This window comes from Rhinatrema bivittatum, chromosome 2 (genome assembly GCF_901001135.1).
Source record: "Rhinatrema bivittatum chromosome 2, aRhiBiv1.1, whole genome shotgun sequence".
Classification (NCBI taxonomy): Eukaryota; Metazoa; Chordata; class Amphibia; order Gymnophiona; family Rhinatrematidae; genus Rhinatrema; species Rhinatrema bivittatum.
This window is the reverse complement of record NC_042616.1, coordinates 743,381,272-743,407,483: the sequence shown is the minus strand read 5'-3', so window position 1 is coordinate 743,407,483 and position 26,212 is coordinate 743,381,272. Positions and strand designations below refer to the sequence as shown.

The window sequence follows — 26,212 nt, the reverse complement described above, 5'->3', positions numbered from 1 at the left end:
CTAGGAATTATTAGGGAAGGAATGGAGAGTAAAACAGGGACATACAATGAAGTTAAAAGGTAAAACATTTAAAACAAATAGAACACATTATTTTAATCATTGCATAATTAAGCTCTGCAATTCATTGCTGGAGAATATGGTAAAATCTGTTAGTGTAGCTGGGTATTAAAAATGTTTTGACATGTTTCTGGAAGAAAAATCCATAAAATATTTTTAAGGTAGATTTGGGAAAATCCATGGCTTATCCCTGTGATAAGTAGCATGAAATCTATCAACCTTTTGGGATGCTGCCAGGTACTTGTGACCTGGATTGGTCACTGTTGGAAAGAGGATATTGGACTTCATAGACCTTTGGTCTGACCCAATATGGTCATTCTTATGTTCTTATGCATTTAGAAGGCTCTATATGTCTCTGCAATGGATCTTCTTCTCAGTGTATTATGTTTGTATTGATGGCAATGTAGTCTCTCTATTGTAAAAATCATGGCAATGAGTGGTTATGCATTGAAAATTGATGTGCAGGTCTTAGGTGGAGAGCCTCTGCTGTTGGGATGGAGGTCCATTGAGGGTAGAGCAGATGTGGCAAAAGCAAATCTGGAAGCAGGTAAGGTCAGTGGTAGACAGTGCTAGAGAAGGTCCAAGAAGCAGGTTACAGTCAGTGGCAGGTGGCGTTCAAGGATGTTCAGTGAGCAGGCTATGGTTAGTGGCAGTCCATGTTCAAGGATGTCTAGTGTGCAGGCTGTGGTCAGTGGAAGAAGTCCAAGGTGTCCAAGGCATTCAAGGACGTCCAGGAGGCTAGCTGAGGTCAATACCGGGGAAGGTAGGATGGATAGGCAGGGCAGGATGTCAAGGAATGGGCAGACAAGGAGGAGAGGAACACTGAAGAACTGAAGGACTGACCATGAGAACTGAAGAACAAGGACTGACCATGAGAACTGAAGAACAAGGGCATTGGAACTGAAGATGAAGATGAGGAACTGAAACTGAAGATATGGGAGCTAGAGCACAAAGTCACAGGAACTAAAGAACAAGGATACTGGAACTGAAGAACACAGGCACTGGAGAATGAACAGATAGGAACACTGAAGCAACTCACACAACTAAGGTAGTAGGGAGACCTGTTGCCGAGGTGCTGGAGGGATGTCTGCAGTGGCCTTATATAGGCCAGAGAATGTAATGTCATAAGATGGTGCCTGCTGGGTTTTCCCTCTGTGGGTCATTTAAGAATTAGGATGTCAGATATGCATGTACCCTAGGAGGAATGGGGCCCAGAGGTGTCAACAGTGTCCTGCCTCAGGGATCTTTGGTGGTGTCCTGCTGCATTGTGGCGCAGAATCTCACAGCACTGGAAGGAGAAACAGTTTGGCAGCCTTCTGGCATGAGGGGGGGAGTCCTGTCTGAGGGGTAAGTGTGACAGTTCGCAGCAGGGAGCCCATAGACTTCCAAATCCAACACTCATCTCTTTCAACAAAATTTCAATGTCTGAATTCTAAGGATACTACAGATGGACTATTATTTGTGCATTATTTTTTTGATAAAACATTAGCAAATTTCAGGATGGAACCATTTTGGGAGTAGTAGTTTTAGCAAGAGTTTTTGTATGTAATTTTTATGGTTTTTAGTTCTTTTTTTAATATTTTTTTCTGATATGTTTTTACTCTTAAACATTTTTTTAGGGTTCTTTTTACTGTTTTTATTTTTTTAGTTGTTTTTATTGTTTGTATTAAATATAATTGTGGATATTTTTATTGTAAACCACCTAGACAATATGATAAACAGTATAGAAATTTGTTAAATAAAAGTCTAAATAAATAAATAAATAAATAAATCATTTTCCTGGTTGCTGACTCCCAAAGTGGAAACTTCATTCTATAGGTATAATTTGGGTTATTCTTCCCTACATGCATCACTTTGTACGTGTCCATATTAAATGACATCTGTCAATTCGATGCCAAGTCTCCCAATGAAGTATGGGATAGGAGGCGATGTCCTTTCGTGGATTACAAACTGGTTAAAAGACAGGAAACAGAGAGTAGGATTAAATGGTCAATTTTTTCAGTGGAAAAGGGTAAAGAGTGGAGTGTCTCAGGGATCTGTACTTGGATCGGTGCTTTTCAATATATATATAAATGATCTAGAAAGTAATATGATGAGTGAGGTTATCAAATTTGTGAACGATACAAAATTATTCAGAGTAGTTAAATTATAAGAGGATTGTGATACATTACATAAGGACCTTGCAAAACTGGAAGATTGGGTATCCAAATGGCAGATGAAATTTAATGTAGACAAGTGCAAGGTGTTGCATATAGGGAAAAATAACCCTTGCTGTAGTTACAAGATGTTAAGTTCCTTATTAGGAGCTACCACCCAGGAAAAAGATCTAGGCATCATAGTGGATAATACTTTAAAATCATCAGTTCAATGTGCTGCAGCAGTCAAAAAAGAAAACAGAGTATTAGGAATTATTAGGAAGGAAATGGTTAATAAAATGGAAAATGTCATAATGCCTCTGTATCGCTCCAAAGTGAGACTGCATCTTGAATACTGTGCACAATTCTGGTCGCCATATCTCAAAAAAAAAATATAGTTGCGATGGAGAAGGTACAGAGAAGGGCAAACAAAATGATAAAGGGGATGAAACAGTTCCCCTATGAGGAAAGGCTAAAGAGGTAAGGGCTGTTCAGCTTGGAGAAGAGATGGCTGAGGAAGGATAAGATAGAGGTCTTTAAAATCATGAGAGGTCTTGAATGAGTAGATGTGAATCGGTTATTTACACTTTCGGATATTAGAAGGACCGGGGGGCATTCCATGAAGTTAGCAAGTAGCACATTTAAGACTAATCAGAGAAAATTATTTTTCACTCAGTGCACAATTAACCTCTGAAATTTGTTGCCAGTGGATGTGGTTAGTGCAGGTAGTGTAGCTGGGTTTAAAAAAGGTTTGGATAAGTTCTTGGAGAAGAAGTCCAGTAACTGCTATTAATCAAGTTGACTTAGGAAAAGGCCACTGCTATTAATTGCATAAGTAGCATGGGATCTTCTTGGTGTTTGTGTAATTGTCAGATTCTTGAGGCCTGATTTGGCCTCTGTTGAAAACAGGATGTTGGGCTTGATGGACCTTTTTCTGACCCAGCATAGCAATTTCTTATCTTCTTATGTTCTTATAGTCCTCTTCAATTTCTCACAATCTTCTTACTATTGAACAACTTTGAATAATTTTATATTAGCAGAAAATGTGATCACCTCACTCATTGTTCCCATTTCAAGATCATTTATAAATATGTTAAAAATCAGTGGTCCCAGTAGAAATTCCTGAGGTACTCCACTATTCACCTTTCTCCATTATTTTTTTCCCATTCTGCCCTATCTTTGTTTACAATCTTTTTTGACAGTTCTTAATAAACAACAGAACATTGCCTCCTATTCCATGCATTTTTAATTTCCTCAAGAGTCTCTCATGAGGTACTTTGTCAAATGTGTTTTGAAAGTTGAGATACACTTTAACAAATGGCTCATCTTTACCCACATGTTTTTCATGCCTTCAAAAAATGTAGCAAATTGGTAAGGCAAGACATCCCTCAGCTAAATCCATGTTGGCTTTGTCCTAATAAACTATGACTATCTATATCTTTAATGATATTGTTCTTTATAATAGTTTCAAGCATTTTGCCTTTTATTGACGTCTGGTTTACCAGTCCTTTGTTTCCTGGATCACTAGTAGAACCCTTTTTAAAATTTTGCATTATATTGGCCATCTTCCAATCTTCCGATATTTATTTATTTATTTAGATTTTTATATTCTGCTTTTTGCACTTTTTTTTTCAGCACTTCAAAGCGGATTACATTCCGGTATTGTAGGTATTTCCCTATCCCCAGAGGGCTTACAATCTAGCTGATTTTAATGATAGTTCACAAGTTTTTAATTTTAGGTCTGAAATTTCATTTTTTATTTCTTTCAGCACTTTGGGATGCATACCATCTGGTCCTGGTGATTTGCTACTGTTTAATTTGTCAATTTTCCAGGTTTTTTGTTATTTGCTTCATTTCCTCAGAATCATCACCTTTAAATATCACTTCTGGCAGGGGTATCTCCCTTAAATCTTGTCAGTAATGTCCAAAGCAAAGAGTTCAATCATTGTCTCTGATATGGCCTTGTCCTCCCTTAATTCCCCTTTTAACCCTAGATGATCTTATTGTCTAACTGATTCCTGAGTCTCAACCTTAAGCTTCAGTTGTACCTGACAAAGCTTTTATTATGAGTTTTGATTCTACAGCAAGCTTCTTTTCAAATTCCATCTTTGCCTTCCTTATCAATGCTTTGCATCTAATTTGCCAGTGCTTATGCTGTTTCCTATTTTCTTCATTCGGATCTATTTCATTTTTTGAAAGAAGTCTTTTGGCTAGAATAACTTTTCCTACCTTACCTTGTAACCATGCCAGCATTCATTTCACCTTCCTTACACCTTTTTAATGCATGGAATACTTCTTCCCTGGGCTTGCAAGATGGTATATTTAAAAAACATCCATGTCTGATATAAGTTTTAATCTTTCAATTTTAATTTTTTCCAACCCATTATCCACATTTTATAATAGTCTCCCTTTTGAAAGTTAAATGTTTTCATATTATGATCACTATTGCCAACACCATTACTTCTCACACCAAATCATGTGTTTTACTAATAATTAGGTCTAAAATAGCTCCCTCTCCTGTGAGTTCCTGTACCAGATGCTCCATGAAGCAGTTATTTATTTTATCTAGAAAATTTACCACCTTAGCATGTCCTGATTTGATTTTTCCCAAGTCAATACTGGGTAATTGGAATCACCCTTTATTACTGTGTTCCTAATTTTGTTAGCTTCCCTAATTTCTGTTAGCATTTTATCAGATCCTTGTATCTTGCATGGGTTTCTATAGCAATAGGGAGGCCATAAGAGAGGAGGAGACAGGGCCTTCAGCATGCAGCTGCAGGCTGTAGGCCTTGTACTAAATTCCTCCTAGGATGCTGCTGCTTCTGCACTACCATGGAATAGAGATAAAGCCACTTTAGGTAAATGGCTAGTTGTTGATACCCGCCCCCCCCCCATCTCAGGAAAGGGGATGGGAAGGGGGGCATCTACCACCCTACATCCTCCTTCACCCGATGTCTATGGGTGCCAGTAATGAAAATCCTGCCCTGAAAAAACTCCTCCTTCCCAAAAATATTGCCCAGTTCTTAACAACCCTAAAACCCTTTTATCTGCTGCCTCTGGGGTCCTGAACTAAGAACAGGGAACATTTCTGAGAATGCTTCCCTCGAGGTTCTGGACTTCAACTTTCTATCTAAAACCCCTACTATATCTTCCTATGCCACTGGTATTTACACAAATTAAGACACCCAACTCCTCTCCAATACTGTCTAAATTCATATCTAGTTGATGTGCGAGGTCTGGCACCTTTGTACCAGGGAAGCAATTTACCAACTGATCCACATGTCCAATAGAGGTGTGCGAAGCCCAAACCTTTCGATTCAGGCTTTGATTTTGGCCCGCCGTAGGAAATTTCATATTTCCCGTGGTTCAAGCCTTTTAAATTCGGCGGGACTAAACCCAAAAATAAATGTTTTCCGAAATTTCTGGAAAAATTTGTTCGGGTTTTGGGCTCCCCGAACCAGGATGAATTAGGTAATTTCATTGAAATTGCCTAGTTCATCCTAGACGAATGCACATCCCTAATGTCCAATAGCCACCCAGATGTCTACATTCCTAAAGATCTGATAACCACCTACAATGGGCATTCTACTTTTACCTTCTTGGCAAGTGCTCCTGGAGACACATCCTTGGTGTGAGAGGATACTGTATCACTTTGAGGGCAGATCCTAGCTATGGGATTGTTCCTTGCTGCACTAAAGTAATGCTATCCTTCCAGGTGACCTTTCCCCTCTAAGATAGTAAAGGGGCTGCCAGAGTGGAGGTTGGACTGCTGTATTAGGTCTCTGAAGGTCTTCTCTATATACCTCTTTGTCTCCCTTAGCTCCTCCACATCGTCCACTCTAGCTTCTAGGGATTGCACGGAATATACACATACAATCTGTCACCAACGGGTATACATGTGGCACTCGGTGCAAAAGACTGATTGTCTTCCTTTTACTGCTGGATCTTAATTTGGTTGAGTTGTTGACAGTTTAGAATATCTAAGGGAAGAGGAGTGTTCAAACAAATCTAAGAAAATAAGAACATAAGAACATGCCATACTGGGTCAGACCAAAGGTCCATCAAGCCCAGCATCCTGTTTCCAATCCAGGCCATAAGAACCTGGCAAGTACCCAAATCTAAGTCTATCCCATGCTACTGTTGCTAATAATAGCAGTGGCTATTCTCAAAGTCATCTTAATTAATAGCAGGTAATGGACTTCTCCTCCAAGAACTTATCCAATTCTTTTTTAAACACAGCTACACTAACTGCACTAATCACATCCTCTGGCAACAAATTCCAGAGTTTAATTGTGCGTTGAGTGAAAAAGAACTTTCTCCGATTAGTTTTAAATGTGCCACATGCTAACTTCAAGGAGTGCCCCCTAGTCTTTCTATTATCCGAAAGAGTAAATAACTGATTCACATTAACCCATTCTAGATCTCTCATGATTTTAAACACCTTTATCATATTCCCCCTCAGCCATCTCTTCTCCAAGCTGAAAACTCCTAACCTCTTTAACCTTTCCTCATAGGGGAGCTGTTCCATTCCCTTTATCATTTTGATCGCGCTTCTCTGTACTTTCTCCATCGCAACTATATATTTTTTGAGATTTGGCGACCAGAATTGTACACATTATTCAAGGTGCGGTCTCACCATGGAGCGATACAGAGGCATTATGACATTTTCCATTTTATTCACCATTCCCTTTCTAATAATTTCCAACATTGTGCTTGCTTTTTTCACTGCCGCAGCACACTGAACCAATTATTTCAATGTGTTATCCACTATGATGCCTAGATCTCTTTTTTGGGTGGTAGCTCCTAATATGGAACCTAACATTGTCTAACTATAGCATGGGTTATTTTTCCCTATATGCATCAATTTGCACTTATCCACATTAAACTTCATCTGCTATGTGGATGCCCAATTTTCCAGTCGCAGAAGGTCTTCCTGCAATTTATCAAAATCTGCTTGTGATTTAACTACTCTGAACAATTTTGCATCATCTGCAAATTTGATTACCTCACTTGTCGTATTTCTTTCCAGATCATTTATAAATATACTGAAAAGTACAGGTCCCAAATCAGATCCCTGAGGCACTCCATTGCCCACTCCCTTCCACTGAAAAAATTGTCCATTTAATCCTACTCTTTGTTTCCTGTCTTTTAGCTAGTTTGTATGACACGAAAGGACATCACTACCTCTCCATGACTTATTACTTTTCCTAGAAGCCTCTCAAGAGGAAATTTGTCAAATGCCTTCTGCAAATCCAAATATACTACATCTACCGGTTCACCTTTATCTACATGTTTATTAACTCCTTCAAAAAAGTGAAGCAGATTTGTGTGGCAAGTCTTGGCTTGGGTAAAGCCATGCTGATTTATTCTATTAAACCATGTCTTTCTATATGTTCTGTGATTTTAATATTTAGAACACTTTCTACTATTTTTCCTGGCACTGAAGTCATGCTAACCAGTCTGTAGTTTCCCGGATCACCTCTGGAGCCCTTTTTAAATATTGGGGTTACATTAGATACCCTCCAGTCTTCAGGTACAATGGATGATTTTAATGATAGGTTACAAATCTTTACTAATAGGTCTGAAATTTCATGTTTTAGTTCCTTCAGAACCCTGGGGTATATACCATCTGGTCCAGGTGATTTACTACTCTTCAGTTTGTCAATCAGGCCTACCACATCTTCTAGGTTCACAGTGATTTGGTTCAGTCCATCTGAATCATCACCCATGAAAACCTTCTCCGATACAGGTATCTCCCCAACATCCTCTTCAGTAAAAACTGAAGCAAAAAAATCATTTAATCTTTCCATGATGGCCTTACCTTATCTAATTGCCCCTTTAACCCCTCGATCATCTAACGGTCCAACTGAATCCCTTGCAGGCTTTCTGCTTCGGATATATTTTAAAACGTTTTTACTGTGAGTTTTTGCCTCTATGGCCAACTTCTTTTTAAATTCTCTCTTAGCCTGTCTTATCAATGTCTTACATTTAACTTGCCAACACTTATGCATTATCCTATTTTCTTCTGTTGGATCCTTCTTCCAATTTTTGAATGAAGATCATTGGCTAAAATAACTTCTTTCACCTCCCCTTTTAACCATGCCGGTGATCGTTTTGCCTTCTTTCCACCTTTCTTAATGTGTGGAATACATCTGGACTGTGCTTCTAGGATGTTATTTTTTAACAATGACCATACCTCTTGCACACTTTTTACCTTTATAGCTGCTCCTTTCAGTTTTTTTCTAACTAAGTTTCCCTTTTGAAAGTTTAGCACAAGAGCCATGGATTTGCTTACTGTCCCCCTTCCAGTCATTAATTCAAATTTGATCATATTATGACCACTATTGCCAAGCGGCCCTACCTCTGTTATCTCTCTCACCAAATCCTGTGCTCCACTGAGAATTAGATCTAAAATTGCTCCTTCTCTTGTCAGTTCCTGAACCTATTGCTCCATAAAGCTGTCATTTTTTCCATCCAGGAACTTTATCTCTCTAGCATGTCCAGGTGATACATTTACCCAGTCAGTACTTTTAGTCTGTTAGTTTAGTTTATATTTATGTGTAAGTAACCCTTAATGTATTACAATTATTCTATGTACAACTGTCTGTTAACATGCCTTATTGATTCATATTTTGAACTAGTTACCTGTTAGTGTATCAGTTCTGTTGTCACACATTTATAGGAGGTGGTGTTGTGGTGTGCAGCTACTAATGGCACACACCTTCCAGTCCTCTGTTGTTGGAAAGAGTTCAAGGGCTAGCACTGACCCTAGATGGCTTGTTGTGCTTTCTGCAGTCCTGTGCTGAGGCTGCCCTCAAGTAGTGTGCAGATGAGCAAAAGTGACCAGCCAAGCTATGAACAAAGAAAGCTCTGCATCAGCAAGCTATTAATAGCTTATAATAAAATCCCAGCTGCTCTTTACAATACTTTGAGGCATTTTGCCATCATCCTTACTGCCCCATAGCTGTGGACAATATTGACCTCATATGAGTAAGATGTTCTTATAGATGACAGCACTCCTACTGAGTCAGCAGTGCATGGGTTCCTCCATGTGCTGTGGAGCTAGGCACAGGGATTTGGAAACAGTTGACAAAGGACAAAGAGGAATCAGCAGGAAGAGACAAAATTGCCAACACAAGGCTTAAAATTGTTGGCAAACAAGGACACTGCAGGCCTGTTGCAACTACACTGACCAAATTGGACTACTGCTCCAAAACAAAGCTTATGACAACAAGGCAAGCTACCTAGGCTGAATGATTCTGTGAGGAAAAATCACAGGTCTGTGAGATGTAACAAAGACTAGAATTACTTTTCAATTCTAGGAAGTGCATCTCTGAATTACAGGACATTTAAAAAAAGTTGTATATGTATGGTAACTACAAGCAAAGTGCTAGATACCTACATTTATAGTGCCTCTCACATACAACACTAAATTAGGCACACAGTAGAATAGGAAAACCAATGTAACAGACACCATTCTATACAATGGCTTTATAAATTCAAAGCACAATGTTTATTTAGTCAGGCTAATTCAATCCATATGTCACAAAATTTAGAAAATTGTACAAACCCAAAGAGAGCCCTAAATAGCAAAAACAACAAAACATATGCCAGTTAAAAGATATTTAATGACGGGCAAGTCATTTTGTGCTATTTCTATGTCCAATATTACACAGGAAGCTTATCAGTACTTGCCTTATTTATGTACACACTAGTAATGCATTCTGATGTTTTAATTTTTTTTTAGTTTTTTCGTTTTGGGTAATTATCTGTTTGATTTCATTTTTTAAATAATTTGGAAGGTGTTTATTTTGAGTTTCCCTAACTCCAGAGTTAGTGCATACTAAAGGGACTTAGTGCTCACTAACATGTAGTTAGTGCACATTAAGTCCCATTATTGCGCCCTAACTAGTTTTCCTAATTTTAGAGTTAGTGTACACTAACGGGATTTAGTGTGCACTAACTAAAACTTTTACCAATAAGTTAAAAATTGTCAATTGGGGAACAGTTTGTTAGCTAGAGGTATGGTTTACATTCCCATTGGCTATCTCCTTAGTTACTTGTTTGTGTTGTCAAGGTTGCAAGGTGGTGTTTGTGGGGGAGGATTGCCATTGCCTGGTAACAAGTGTAAACAAGTGATGTAATAATAGCATCAAGTTCTAGTCAGCTAAAGCATGTAATGTAAATGAATATTTACAATTTGCCAATCCCTTTGTATTTTAAGAAAGGGGACATGGCATTTTGGGATATGCATACTTTGAATTCCCCTGGTGTGAGTTTGTGTGTTTAGGAGGGGGGAGGGAGTAACTGGTGAGAGAGGAAGTGACTTGAGTAAATTTATGGGGTGACAGATGGGAGAGAAGCTAATTGGGGTGGTGACTAGAGAGAGAGATTCAACCTGTTGTGTGTGTATGGGGGGACTTGTCACCCCTACAGTTAACCCAGTCACCACCCCCCCCCCACACACACACACAAATACCAGGGTGCCTCTCTCTCCCACATGCCATCCCATACAATCACTCAAGTCACTTCCACTATCACCAGTCCCATTCCACACACAGCAGGCTACCTATCACTCACCAATCACTACCCCAAGCAGTCTCTGTCTTTGCATCATCCCATTCAGTCACCCCAGTTACTCCCCCTCACCAGTCACCCCCACACACCAGGATTCTTTTCTCACCACTCTCCAACCAGTTTCTCTCCCACCTGTCTCCCCAGTCACTTCCCCTCTCACCAGTCACCCACACACACACCAGGATGCCTTTCTTTTACCATTCACCAACCAGTCTCTCTCCCACCTGTCACCCCATACAGTCATCCCAGTCACTACCCCTCTCATGAGTCACCTCCACACATACCAGGCAGCCTCTCTCCCACCAGTCACCACTCCAATCATTCTCTCTCCTGTCAACCCATATAGTCACCTCATTCACACTTTCTCACCACTTACCACTCCAGTCTCTTTCCAACCTGTTACCCCATAATAGTCTCCCCAGTCACCTCAATCACTCCCCCTCTCACCAGTCACCTCCATACTCACCAGTCACCACCACAACCAGTCTCTCTCCTATTTGTCACCCCATACATTCACCCTAGTCATTTCCTCTCTCATCGGTTACAGCCCCCTCACCGAACCAACAGAAACCAATGGAATTAAAAGTATGCATATTCTAAAATTCCAGGACCTCTTTCCTAGAATACAAAGGGATTGGAAATTTTTAAAATATGCATTTTCATTACATGTTTTTGCTTATTCTAACAGGTATTATTATATCATATGTTTGTTTATATTTGTTACCAGGCACTGGCCATCCCCCCACAAATACCACCTTGCAACTTTGGTAACACAAACAAGTAACTAAGGAGACAACCAATGGGAATGTAGAATCATACTTCTAGCTAACGAACTGCTCTCCAATTGACACTTTTTAACTTATTGGTAACATTTCTAGTTAGTGTGCACTAACTCCAAAATAAGGAAAACTAGTTATTTAGTCCCATTAGTGCTCACTAAGTCCATAAATAGGAAAACTATACTAATTTTTTCAAAATTTTGTCGATTTTTTTTTTTTCATTTCATGGTGCTCCCGAAACAAGATAGAATAGACAATTTCATTGCAATTGTCTATTTCATTGAAAATGAATGCATGTCCCTAGTACACACATCATCATGGGCTAGATATTACTTTGACTAACACAAACATCACCCAACTCTCCACCCACCAGTGCACACACACACACACAGATGCTTCAACTTCTAGCCACTAAACAATCTCTCCAAGGTACATATATTTAATATCTAATATGGTAAATGGAAATTACCCTGAAGAGAGAATGGTGTTAAGTAGATTGCCACAAGGATTGGTTTGGGGATCAGTTCTGTTCAATATCTTTATGAGAAATATTGCAGAATGGATAACAAATAAAAGTTTGCCTATTTGCGGCTGATACTAAGATCTGAAGAGAGTGGATATGCCTACAGGAGTAGGGAGAATGAAAATTGATTTAAGAAAGCTTGATGAGTGGTGGAAGGCTTGGCAGCTAGGCTTCAATGCCAAGAAGTGCAGAGTCATGCATCTGGGGTCTGGTAATCCAAAAGAGTTATATGATGTGGGGTAAAAGAAAAAAATATGCAGGGACTGGAAAAGGGACCTTGGGGTAATAGTGTCTGGCAATCTGAAGGCGGTAAAGCAATGTGACAAAGCGATAGCTAAAGCCAGAAGAATGCTAGGTGCATAGAGAGAGGTGAAATGCCCTTGTACAAATCCTTGGTGAGGCCTCACCTTGGAGCACTGTGTTCAGTTCTGGAGACCGTATCTCAAAAAGATAGAGGGCAGGACTGAGGCGGTCCAGAAGAGGATGACCAAAATAATGTGGGGTTTGTATCAGAAGACTTAAAAAGAGAGGCTGAAGGATTTAAATATATATAATCTGGAAGAGAGGAGGTCCAGAGCTTCAGAAACCTGAAACATTTTAATAATGCATAATCATTAAAATTTTTCTATTGCAAATCAAACAATAGAACTAAAGTTCATGAAATGAAACACCAGGGAGGACAACTTAGAACCAACATCAGGAAATATTCCTTAATGGTTAGGGTGGTGGATGCCTGGAATGCCCTTCCAGAGTTGGTGATAAGGGTGAAAACAGTACATTAATTAAAAAAGGCCTGGGATAAACACTGTGGATCCCTAAAGAGGTGGAAATGAACAAATGGGTGCTTGGGGGTAATCTGCATTGAACAGCAACTACTAGTGCTAACAGAAGTCACAGGGATTACTACACTTAACCAATTAACTTTCATGATTATGAGAGAACTGCAACATTGCTCTCTGTTTCAACAGTGTGTGTGTGTGTGGGGGGGGGGGGGGTGTAAGGGAATTTGATTTAGATGACAGTAAGTGCTGGGACCTGCTTTTACAGTCAAGAGTACTGATATCTAGAGGAAAAGCACAAGACTGCTTCTTTGGCCAAGTCATAAGCAAAGTACATTCAAACAACATTGAATCATCAGAAAGCCCTTAACATAAGGCTTGTGGATAAATGCACTCAGTAGCAGTTACTACCCTTAATAGAACATGGGGGTAGCCTGCACGGAGCAATTACTACTATAAGAAATTTGAAGGGCAGACTGAATGGACCATTTGTTCTTTTTCTGCCATAATTACTATGCTACTGTTATCTACTGAGCTAACATACCCCAGTTGGTTGCAAAAATCAATAGTCACTTCCAACAGACTCAGAGCCAAGTTTTTCCAGTTGAAATGAGGGATTGCAAAAGATGTAAACAGATGAGCACCTCTGGCAGCCTACAGGTGACATAAAGATGCAATTTATGAGGGTACAGTTGATATTATATAGCTAGAATAGATTCATCTCAGTTGGTATTCTATCATTTTGGAGTTTGACACATTGCATGTGTGCATTTCTAAGTAAAAAGAACTGTAATAGAAAGATATTCTTGCATGCCATGCATATAGTATACAATCTGCACCCTGTGCTGCTGTTATTTTATGTATTTATTAAGTTTTATTATCTACCCTACCACAAATGGATCACAATATAATTATTCCTAATAAACACACATCCGTACAAATACAAAATGTAACCAGCATATTTAATCCCTAGCTTTATTTGTATCTCAGCTCTCCTGAGAAATTAATATATTTATAAACTTCTTAATTGTTTTAACACAATGTCCAGATGCAACTCTACGAGTAAGATATTCCACAATTATGGAACCTCACAACCCAACATATGAACTTGAGCTCTCAACTACCTTAGATTATGTACTGATTTAATTTCCAGATAGCCTGCTGACTGGCTGGTACATGCCAATTAACGTGGGCCATGCTATTTTGGGCTTTAAAGTTCACAGTTAAAGCTGTAAACAATGTCTGCTGATGTACATTCAGAATAGGGGATATATGATCAGCTACTTCTAAGGAGTTTCCTACAGAAAACAGTCTGAAGGGTATTAACAATATAGAAAGCTCAGATAGATTATTGGAATTATAGGCATCCCACATAATAGTGCCCTGTCAGTTCTCAACCTGCATACATAGTACCAAACTTCAACATTAAAGAACAAAGCTGCACTTACAGTTTCATGTTTACAAGTGTAAGCCAAACTTACCACTGTGTACAAAGACTGGCTATCAGCTGCATGGTTTGGAGAAAGAAGCAGAGACAGGTTATCACTTCAGTTTGTTTGTAGCTCATATTATATTTCTGTTCCAACCAGAATCTATTTGACTTCTTGTGCTCTGGCTGGAATATAACATGAATCAAACACACAAAGAGCTTCGTGCGAACCTATATATCAAAACGCCCAAAATACAAAAGGTATCGCGTCTGCACATCCAAAAGTGCTTCTTCACCAACCAACAAATTAATGTGTAAGCCGGGACCGCATCAGCAAGGGTCAGATGACGTGCTTAGTAGTGAGCTAAGCCGTCCGGTCTTCTCTATCATTTGCAGTCTGGCAAGGATCTTATCAGAGGCACTATCCAGTGTTCACAAGTTTTGAAATCTTTTGTCTATGCCCATATCACATGTATTTTAGAACTGAATATTTGTAAATCTCCAGATGTCAATTAGAGAATGGCTTGACAGCGGCCGTGTTTTGCAACTCAGGGTTGCTTCATCAGGAGCCAATATAACATAGGGTCTATAAAGAAAGAAAAAGGGCATATCAGCATAACATTTCAAAAATCAAAGAGTTTGGAGGGTACTTAGCTTTCTGATTGGTGTTGCAACCTTTTTCAAATGGGACGCTGAGTTTCCATCATTCTCTGACAGTGTCAGGCTAGAGACCGCATCAAACTAGTCAAGGTAGTTAAATAGCCCGCTCTTTTGAGGCATGATGACGTCACTAGATGTCTGGTTTGAGGATCAGTGGATTTATTTTAATAATCCATTTGCACAACATATAACAGTATGGAAGCGCTATATAGATGACATCTTGATGTTGTGGAAAGGCACTGTTGAAGAATTTCATCATTTTGTCAGATGGCTAAATAATTGTAATGGATGGCCGATGCCATCTTGTGCTCCTACCATGTGACAGGGGCTGACCAATGGCACTGGTAGCCCCTGTGACATAGTAAGGGCAAAGGCTATTGGCGCCATTTTGATTACTGGCAGCCGATGGCCCGAGTGCAGGAGATCACTCCCGGACCCCTGCTGGACCACCAGTAACTTTTGGTAAGTCTTGGGGGACCCTCCTGACCCCACAAGACTTGTCAAATGTCCAGTGGGGGTCCGGGAGTGACCTCCTGCACTCAGGCCATCGGCTGCCAGTATTCAAAATGGCGCCGATAGCCTTCGCCCTCACTATCGGGTTGATACAGTAAGGCCGCCTTAGAAAGAATGCGGCAGTGCCGGGCGCACCCTCGTTTGCCCCACGCACTGTTCTGATTACATACCGCTCGATACTCTATTTAAATTGCTTACAAATGCAAGCCGCATCTGCAAAGCGTTAGGCGAAGCGTTAGGCCCGCGCAACCCATTTTACTGTATAGGCGCTTAATACAGCGCCTATACAGTATCCTGGTGTGCTGGTACCTGTCATTTCAAATGACATTTGAAATGACAGGCACCAGGAAGTGGATACCAACTTTAACCCATGAAAACCTAAAAACCGAAAATCCCCTCCTCCCGGAGCGGCTCGACATGTGCCAACTTACCTTTTGTTGCTTTTCAGCCCCTTCCCTTCTCTGCCGCCCTCCGGAGGGGGCAGCCGGTGGCGAAAATGGCTTGCAGCGGTCCCCCCCCGCGCAGGTCCCGGTTCTCCTGGAGGGAAAATCCTTTCCCCCCTCGGAGAACCCAGCTGCGGTTGAGAGGTGTGAGTACTGAGTAAATCTCCTTCCCCAGGGCAGTGCCCCTGACAGGGGCTGCAAGTTTGTGAGGGAAGCGAAGCGTACTTTCATTGGCCTGAGCGCCCGTCTATGTGCTTTCATTGGCCTGAGCGCCCGTCAATTTGGGCGCTCCAGCCAATGAAAGCACATAGACGGGCGTGCGTGACATCACGGCGTGCATCACGCACGCCTGTCTATGTGCTTTCATTGGCTGGAGTGCCCAAATTAACGGGCGCTCCAGCCAATGAAAGCACATAGACGGGCGCAACAATATTAGATCTTATCGCTTGTACAGTCAATCATATTCTCGTGAATATGATATATCTAATAGCTCCTGGATTAAACCATCACAGTGGTTATATAATGAAGCATAAATCAATAGTACTCCTTACAGTCCACTATGGATACGGGTCTCCACTTGTAACAACAAACATGGTTTAATCCAGGAGCTATTAGATATATCGTATTTATGAGAATATGATTGACTGTACAAGCGATAAGATCTAATATTGTTGTGGATCAGACAGACATTAATATCTGTTTCATAATCAAGAGTCCATGAAAGTACAATTAATCCCCTGAGGCAGCCGTAGTACACGGCGAAACTCGGCCAGAGTCAGGCTATATCATTCTTTTACGTCTCCACTTCAATAAAGGATTTGAAAAAGATTAAGGCATCTATCTCTTTTGTTATTCCTAACGGCTTTCATAGATCGCCTCCCTTCATGCTTCTTGGGACCTATTACACACTATTTCACACTGTGCATTCCTCATGCTTAGCGGAATGCATGAATTTGACACTAATGTGGCCCCAAAACTTCAAATTGACCCTGAAGCCAACTTTCCTTACATCTGTAAGCTTGGTAAGTATTTTAATTTATTTTTAAATATTTAAGAAGACCTTTGGCAATAGGCAATGGAATGAGGGGAGGCTGACCAGCTGTTCGGTTTTGGTGAGGTGCATTAGTGCCCCCACTAACCCTTGCACCGTGGATAATTGCCCACCCCTTACAACAGCTCTGGCTCCACTATCTTTTCACTCTCCCTGCCCAGCATCCTTCTAAGAGCATGTGTGAGAGAGGTTGTGTATTTATGTGTGATAGGAAGAGGGAGGGAGCATGGACCTATGAAAGAGAGTGTGTGAGAGACAGGGAGAATCTATGTGTGTGTGAGTGTGTGTGAGTGTGTGTGAGTGTGTGTGTGTGTGTGTGTGTGTGTATGAATGAGTCAAGCTGTGAATGAGTGAAAGCACATATGCATGCATGTATGTGTGAGAAAGTGTGTGTGAATGAGCATGTGTGTGAGAGAAAAAACATTTGTGTGTGTGTGTCGGTGTGATGACAGAGAGTGAGAAGAAAGTTTTTGTGGCTCCCCCACCCTTCCCTACCCTCCATAATCCACCATAATCCTGGAAATTGTATGTTCTTATGTTCTTAATCAAAACTTCCCAGTTATGGAGAGCATGGAGATTTTTAAATTCATATTAAATGTAATTATTGGGTGTTATTTCAACATTCAATATTTTATGGATATTTGGGAAATTCAACACAATTTAAATATGCATTTTTAGGATGTCCTATTCATCAGCTACATGTCTTGATTTTATTTGATGTTTTATGAAGAATGGTGATATTTCTGTTTTTTCTGTTGCACTGGGTTCAAAGTATGTCTTCCTACAGTTTCTAGCTCATTCATTGTTTGGGCTTTTCTATTTATATTTTATAGTCTCTTTATTCTGTATTTGGTGAGGGACTGTCTATGTTCTGCATGTGTACATGAGGTGAGGTATTTCACTAGCATATAGTTTCTGTGCAGGGCTCTATACAAGCTTGGATTGTTTTGTTTTCTTAATAGAAGGCGCATTGTAAACCGGTGTGATTTGTATATTATACAAGAACATCGGTATATCAAAAACTAAAAATAAATAAAATAAATAAATTTGTGTTTTAGGGCCTGATATAATACTTTCAATGGTCTTTTTCTTTTTTTTTTCTTTTTTTCTTTTTTTTTTCTTTAATATTTTTATTGGATTTTACATTAATACTTAAAAAATAAAATGAAAACATAAGCTTCAATTCACTAGTTTCCAAAGAAATTCAGTAGTCTTTTTCATAAGTACGGATGTTTCTGTTTGAGCGCTGGTAGTTTGTATCTTCCCATGATATACACACATATACATGGCAGAGGAGAATGGGGCAGGGAAGAATGCAGAGAGTGCAGTAGGGGACAGGAGGACAGAGTGCACAACATGTATATGTTCACCCCCTCACCCCCACTCACACAGAGGAGGTGAGGGATACAAGGGAGGAAGGTATGAGCAGAAAATGGGGATAGGTTCCCCTCTCAACTTCCACACACCCACTTTCCACCTCACACAACCCTGACACACACATACCTCATGATTCCTTTTATAAAAAAAACCACCATTCTCACATGGGTGGGGAGGAGAGAGATTAAGGGGAGAAGGTGCAATGTGAAAGGGAGAAAAAGGGCATGCAACCCCTCTCACCAATCCCAGAGCACATACCACCTACACCCCCCACTCTCACCACAACCCCTACAAGCAACTGAAGCACACCCTTACCCACTAAACCCCTCCCTCCCCATACACACACACACACACACACACAGACACTTACCCTATCCCTTCACCCCAACACAGCAAGTACAAGACAACTAAAATGCAGTCCAAGGTCATAGAGTCATAAAACATGTTTTTTAAGATTGCCATTAAGTTATTACTTATTCATTTTGGGAGAGTTCCCTTTATATATAACCCTTTATATATATATATATATATATATATATATATATATATATATATATATATATATATATATATATGTGAGAGAGTGGAACTGGAGGACCTGAGATGAATGTGAAAGTAGGAATAGGAAGCTGGGTAGTTGGTAAGCGACAGAAAAAAAAAAGAGGCTCGAGGCCAGGCAGAGATTTTGTCTTATTTCACCAAGTCTTTGGCAGTGCAGAGTGTTTATGGTATTACTAAGGTAACCTCAGAATTTGAATATCTTTTTTCATGGTGAGATATGAGGGGAATCACCCTAGTTCTTCTTGTACTCCTTGTTGAAGAATGTCTGTGGGTACAAAGTGTGCATTTCAACACTGGAGGTGCAGAGATTTTATACAGTGATTTTTTCCATCCAACACAGACCCCATACTTCACAACCATATAGAAGAATTGGGTGACTGTGCTGCTGACAAATATCTTTGTGGTAGTTTCGCTGTGAGCTTGTTTTTTTTTTCTTTTTTATTATTATTGCATATAAGACCCTTGTAGTGTTCCTTTCTAAATTTAGACGTGGGAGACTGTGCTATAAAGACAGGAATTAAATGTGAAAATGTCACTTTTCCTTGCTTTGCTTCATACCTAACTTCCCTCTCATAATGCCCCCCGCCCCCCCCAAATACTTTTGTCTAGAATTATCACGGGATTAAAGTCTGCCCTTCAGTAACTTCTTTTTTTCTTTTCTTTAAACAACAGGAGCTTCAAAGCTCTGCTCCCTACTCCCATATGGACTTCCTGTTACCTGGGAGATCTGTGCAAGAGGCGGATGCCGCAGTCACTCAGTATTGTGGAAGGCCTTGTGCTGTTTCATTTTTTTTTGTTCCTGCTGCCATTGTAGCTCACCATACCTGGCTGGGATCTTTTGATTTCCATTTACAGTGAGGTTGTCATGGTTTGGGGAGGGATGCTACACTCACACACACAGACATGCACAAACACAGATATGCTCATTCTTCATTCTCTCACACACTCCCTCATTATGGGATTTTCCATTGATTTTGATGTATGGTGTTCTAAAATCCCTTCAATCTGATCTTTCTTGCCTTTTATTCTTTGCTTTAGTTTATGGAAATGACTTCCCTTTGGCTCGCCTCATCTACCTTGTGAAAGCCCTAGCCCAGGAAACCCTGACTTGGCAGGGGAAATAGGAACCTCCTTGCGCACCTTTTCCTCCTGGAACAGAAATTGCTCTTCACACCTCCAGGCTCCCATCCAGATCTGGAGGTTTATAACCATGCCTGGAAGACCATCCAGGAGGGTGTCCATAGGAAAGCCTGATTTCCAAGAGAAGCTGAAGAACTTAGGAAGAAAGGGCAATACCTGAGTCTCCACGAGAAGGAGTGGCTCGAGGAGGTCCAGCTAATGCAGTATCTTCCCTCACGTGACATGATAGGTTTCCTGAGTTCTCAGAGACTGTGGCACAAGAGAGTGTCAAATAAATGTGAAATTAAATTAGTTTGTTAATGTATTGCAAAATATTTAATGCACATTGTTCCTTCTGAACTCCTCCCTTCTTCATCTAAAAGTTTTAAATGGCCTGCAATTTACATTCTAATGTTTTAGTATGTGCTAAATCAAATTATTGTGCACTAATGTGAATTAGTGTGCACTAACTTGATTTAGTGTGCACTAAAATAAAATCAAAAAGAAAAAAAAAAGAAATGAATAACAAAAATTAAACAAACCTTAAAACCCCAACATTTTCTGGCTGTATATTGTCAGTAATAAAAACAGCCATTAAAATTAAGTTTACAGCTTATTACAGCCATTCCCCAGATTGCCTTCAAGATATTTTCTGAGGTTTGATTCTATCTCTAGCACCTGGATATGCAGTATAGCCCACTGGTATCCTCCTTCTGAGAGCTGCTTTCAGCTAATGGCTCATCCAGCTACCACCAGTGTGCTTGAGGGACAAATATGCATGCATTGTTTTCATACTAGTCCATTTGTCACTGCTGAGTTGCACTTTCCTTAGTCTTTGCCAGCAAAGTCTACATTTGGTCATGACACTGCATGTACAGAGTAGGAACCACACATCGACTAAATGTAGTCCTGCAAGAAACTTTGTAATCGGGGGTTAAGAGATGGAGTAGCTGCCTAAACCCCACATTCTCTACCACCTGCAGCAGCTGATTAACCCAAACAATCATTTTACCAATATATCACATAACCATTTTGGATTCTGCCTGCTCCATGCACCAGGACACAACTGAATCTACCCTAGGTTTGTTTGCTGCTACATCTAGGGAAGAGACTTTGCTGCAACTGAGAGTGAGAGCTGGAAGGTAACACTAGGAAATGGACTACCTCCTCTTTCCTCTTGTGGCTTTCAAGCTGTTGTAGGTGATGCTGAAGGAGCAACCACTGAACCAGCCTTTTCTACGAGCAGCAATCTTCTATGTTGCTTGTGTTTTACGGAGGTATTAGAGAGATTCCAATTATCTTTCCTCTGCTCATTATCTTTTTACAATGGCACATGCAGCAAAATTCTGATCAGCCAACACATGAAAGTGATTCCAAATCTGAAATCTTTCTGGTACCCTATGCTCGTTTACTGAAGGAGAATTCTTGCCCTTAGTATCTCTTCTAGAAGCACTTGGACATTGCACTCTGGCTACCTCTGCAATTACATTACCATTGCATCGGTCTCCTCCTCTTCCTCAGAAATGAGAGTACTATCAGGTGGTCCCTCATATCCTTTCTCCACTACCTTGCTTGCATTTTTCCACCAAGAGTAGCCTAGTGGTTAGAGCAGCCCAGATAGAGAGTCCATCAAGCTAGGTTGAGAGAACATTACACAAATCTCATCTTTGGGTGAGATTCCTCACTCAGAAGGTCATAAAATATTCACAAGAGAGCACTGCTCTGCTCGTACGTCTCACTTTGAATGTCAAAGTGGCCCCTAACCCCTACACTAATACCTAAACCTCACCTCAAGTGACTAGGTGGGCCTCCCATAGAGATATAAATACCTATCTAGTGTGAAGGCATTACAGCTCTCTCTCTCTCTCTCTCTCTCTCTCCCCCCCCCCAGTGGTTGTAGGAGGGTCCCAATAGCAAGGCTAGCTCTCCAGGAGCTTGAAAAAATCACAACATGCAATAAAGCCCTCTTGCATGGCTTTACACAAATGGAAAAGATGTAGTTAAAGCCACACAAAACTGTGAGCTTGGACAATATCCTCCCCTTTTTGCCATTTGCATTGCACCATGCATTTCCACATGCATTAAAGGCATTTTTTGCATGCGAAAACGCCATATAGCACTTTGATAAATGATCCCCTATATTGTAAGCCCTTTGGGGATAGGGAAATACTACAGTACCTGAATGTAATGCACTTTGAAGTGCTTAAAAACATGCAAAAAGCAGAATATAAAAAAATTAAATATTTAAAGTATACATGTCATCATCACCTGAATTGGAATCCATGATTTTCTCTAGCACTAATTTTTGGTCAATGAAAAAGGTGTACTGCAGTCCTTTGACTTTTGGCTGTTCCTCGTCTTCAGGTATTCCTTCCTTGCTGCTTACCTGAGTCACCAAGCAACCTTTATCTTCATCCTCAGAACTATTAGGATTATCATCATGCTTTCTCAAACAATTGCTGTATGTTGCTAGTGAGACTACTGTTCCTGGTATCACTACCAGAGCCTATTATTGTTGTTGCTTCCTTACTTCCAATACTCTTGCCAGTGCTATCATATTTTCCTCCTGCCCAGTACCACACTTTCTATTGAATGGAAAGGGCATGGTACCGGTGCAGTGTGCAGAGGCAATGAATGTAGCAGCGGCCTAACACAAAATAAGTGATTCATGATTTTTTCACAAAAAAAGCTAAAAACTACAGACTGTCACACTAAATGTTAGGCAGTGCACACAGAGTCACACTAACAGATAGAATATGAATCAACTTAGTTTGCAGAGCCAATATATGCAGAGAAGTACTGCTCTTTAATTAATCTGAGAAATGAGATTACTTTCTAAGGGGGTTATTTTCTAAAGCTTTATCTCGTGTGTTAGGGCCCTAATGCACACAATACGGCCATATCGCATGCGAAAAGGGCCTTTTTGCATGTGAAAAGGGCCTTTTTGCATGCGATATAATGCAAATTAGGGGGAGGGGTTGAGTCGGGGTGGGGAGGGGGTGGAGTTGGTGGTGATTATCGTCAGCAGTAGTGTGCCGAATAGCACCACCTTTCACGGAGGCACTATTCGGTGTGAAAGCTGGCAGTCGGTGCACCTCCATGGTGCGAAGGCTGTGGGCTTCGCAGGCCCGCATCCCCCCCTTCGCACCCCCGCTTCCCGTTTTCGCAGGATTCATCATTCTATGAAGAATCTCATTCTATGAAGAATGATGAATCCAGGCCTAACTTAGTAAATTAGAAGTACTCAGGCTGGCACTGAGTGAGACCAGAGAGCACAATCAACCTTCCCCTGCCCCCCTCCCCCCGAATATAACACACAATAGAATTGTGTGCAATGTGTGCACTTCAGTGAGTGTAGTGCTTCATCACAGAAATTGGCCTAACACAGAGAAAGTGAGTGATGATTTACCCAAAAAGCCAAACAGAAAAGAGACACTCAGACTGTCATCATAATAGAATGAAGATTCCTGCACTGCAAAGCTAAATTATATGTCTGACTGTGAATGAAATTATAATAATAATGATGATGATGAATATACCACCACCACTGCAACTGAGCTATTATAAACTAGAGCACAAATTGAGGTCAGTGGGCCATTGACCACTTGAGAGAGGCCTGAGGTCACATGACAGAGCACCAACACACAGAGTGACACGTTAGCTAGCAAAATATTTGTGATTCTCTGACAGCAAAACAGATACCAAGAAAACTAAAATCTCACACTAAAGGCAATAAGTGTGAGTGACTGTTTCCAGCCTGCAGTGCCACACTGCTACTAATTTGTATGTACAGATTAGAGGAACACTGCTCTCATCTTTGATTTAAATCTGATAAATGAGATTCCACTTACTAGGGCTGGTACTAATTGATAGAGATGTGAATCGTGTGCCCGATCGTCTTAACGATCGGGTTCAGCTAGAGGGGGGAAAAAATCTGATCATGGGTGATGTGGGTGATGTGAATTGGAATTGGTTCTGATTCACATCGTTATTTTTTTTTAGTGAGGCCCGACCCTTTAAAATTAACCCCTTACCTTATCCCACCCTCCCGAACCCCCCAAAACTTTTTACGAGTACCTAGTGGTCCAGTGGGGGCGCGGGGACCGATCTCCCGCTCTCGGTCCATCGGCGCCATTTTGGCTGCCACTCAAAAATGGCGCCAATGGCCCGATTAAAAAAAAACCCACCCGACCCTTTAAAAACGACCCCTTAGCATCCCCCACCGTCCCGAGCCCCCCAAAACATTTTAAAATTACCTGGTGGTTTAGTGGTAGTCCCGGGAGTGATCTCCCGTTCTTGGGCCATCAGCTGCCACTCATGAAGATGGCGCAGATGGCCCTTTGCCCTTACCATGTGACAGGGTATCCGTGCCATTGGCCGGCTCCTGTCACATGGTAGGAGCACTGGATGGCCGGCGCCATCATTAAAGATGGCGGCGGCCATCTTTATGATGGCGGCAGCCATCTTTAAAGATGGCGCTAGCCAGCTAATGCTCCTACCATGTGACAGGGGCCGGCCAATGGCATGGATACCCTGTCATATGGTAAGGGCAAAGGGCCATCGGTGCCATCTTTATGAGTGGCAGCCAACGGCCTGAGAAAGGAAGATCGCTCCCGGGACCACCACTAGACCACCAGGTTATTTTAAAATGTTTTGGGAGGATCGGGAGGGTGGGGGAAGCTAAGGGGTCATTTTTAAAGGGTCGGGTGGTTTTTTTTTTTTTATCGGGCCATCGGCGCCATTTTTGAGTGGCAGCCAAAATGGCGCCGATGGTCCGAGAGCGGGAAATCGGTCCCCGCGCCCCCACTGGACCACCAGGTACTCTTAAAAAGTTTTGGGGGGGGGTTCGGGAGGGTGGGGGAAGGTAAGGGATTCATTTTATAGGGTCGGGGTGGGTTAAGGGGTTTTTTTGGTGTGCCGGTTTTCCTCGCCCTCCCCCGATTTATGATTTTTCATGATAAATCGGGAGAATTTCTATTGTATCGCGACTCAATGATTTTTGACGATTTAAAATATATCTGATTGTTTTAAATCGTGAAAAAATGATTCACATCCCTACTAATTGAAAGCACACCCCACCCCCTACACATACACAGTAGCACTGTATTGTGCAGCACCCTAGTGTGTGCACTGCAACAAGTCAAGTGCTTCAGGTCATGGCCTACAACACAGAATAAGTGAGCGATGATTTCACAAAAAAGCCAAAAACAAAAGGGGCATACAGACTGCCACCATAACAGTACAAATAAAATTATTCTGCACTGTACAATCTACACTGCAGATCCAATATGTCTGATTGTGACTGAAATAAAATAATGATGAGGGCCCCAACACCAGAATACCCTTAACATACCTGTTCTCAAAAGTTAAATTAGCAAAACAAAAAAAAAATGATTGGCAGATTCAAAATAAACTTTTTCCATATACCATGATCCTCTTAAAATAACAAAGCAAGATTGGTGGATTCAAAGTATGCATATCACAAACTACAAGGGCCCCATCCCAAAATGAACATAGATTGGCAAATTCAAAACATGCACTTGCTTGCTCACTGCTTAGAATTTGTGTTGCCACTATACTGTACCAAAATTCAGCAACCTCAGGTCCTTAAACTATGACTTGTCTATTACTTTTTTGGCCATAACAAATAACAAGAAGTAGCAGACAAGTAGCCAGATATACCCAATTTATATAGAAACATAGAAATGATGGCAGAAAAGGACCAAATGGTCCATCCAGTCTGCCCCGTAAGCTTATGGTAATCTGCTGTGCCGTGTAGGTTATCCCATGCTTCTCTGTTTCGCAGACCATAAAAGTCAGGGCCCTCGTTGGTTCCTGTTTGAATCCAATTCCCCTTTCCCCCTGTGTGTATCAGTTTCCCAAACTAGCCTCGTTGATTTATCAGGCTAAGTGCCATTTTAGTGGATAAATGGTTTCTAAGGTTTGAATATTGACTTCTATGTAATTAATTTTATGAACCGTCTTTAGTGGTAAAGACTAGAGTAGGACTTGCATTGTTATTTTGACATTTACAGATTAATATAAAAAAAGTATCTTTTTACTGTATGCCTATCACATTCATAATAATTTTGAACTTCTGCTAATAAATAAAAAAAAAATTATATATATGTAGTTTGATCTTCAAAGCAACTTATGCATATAAACACTGTTTTATGTGTGGAAATCAATTCTGAGAATTTTCTAAATCA

The 26,212-nt window shown here is 40.7% G+C and overlaps 1 protein-coding gene across 1 annotated transcript in view; it reads left to right on the top strand.

Moving 5' to 3' along the window:
* The window catches only part of CSMD3 (CUB and Sushi multiple domains 3), a 3,551,396-nt gene that overhangs the window by 1,628,398 nt on the left and 1,896,786 nt on the right, over nucleotides 1-26,212 (top strand).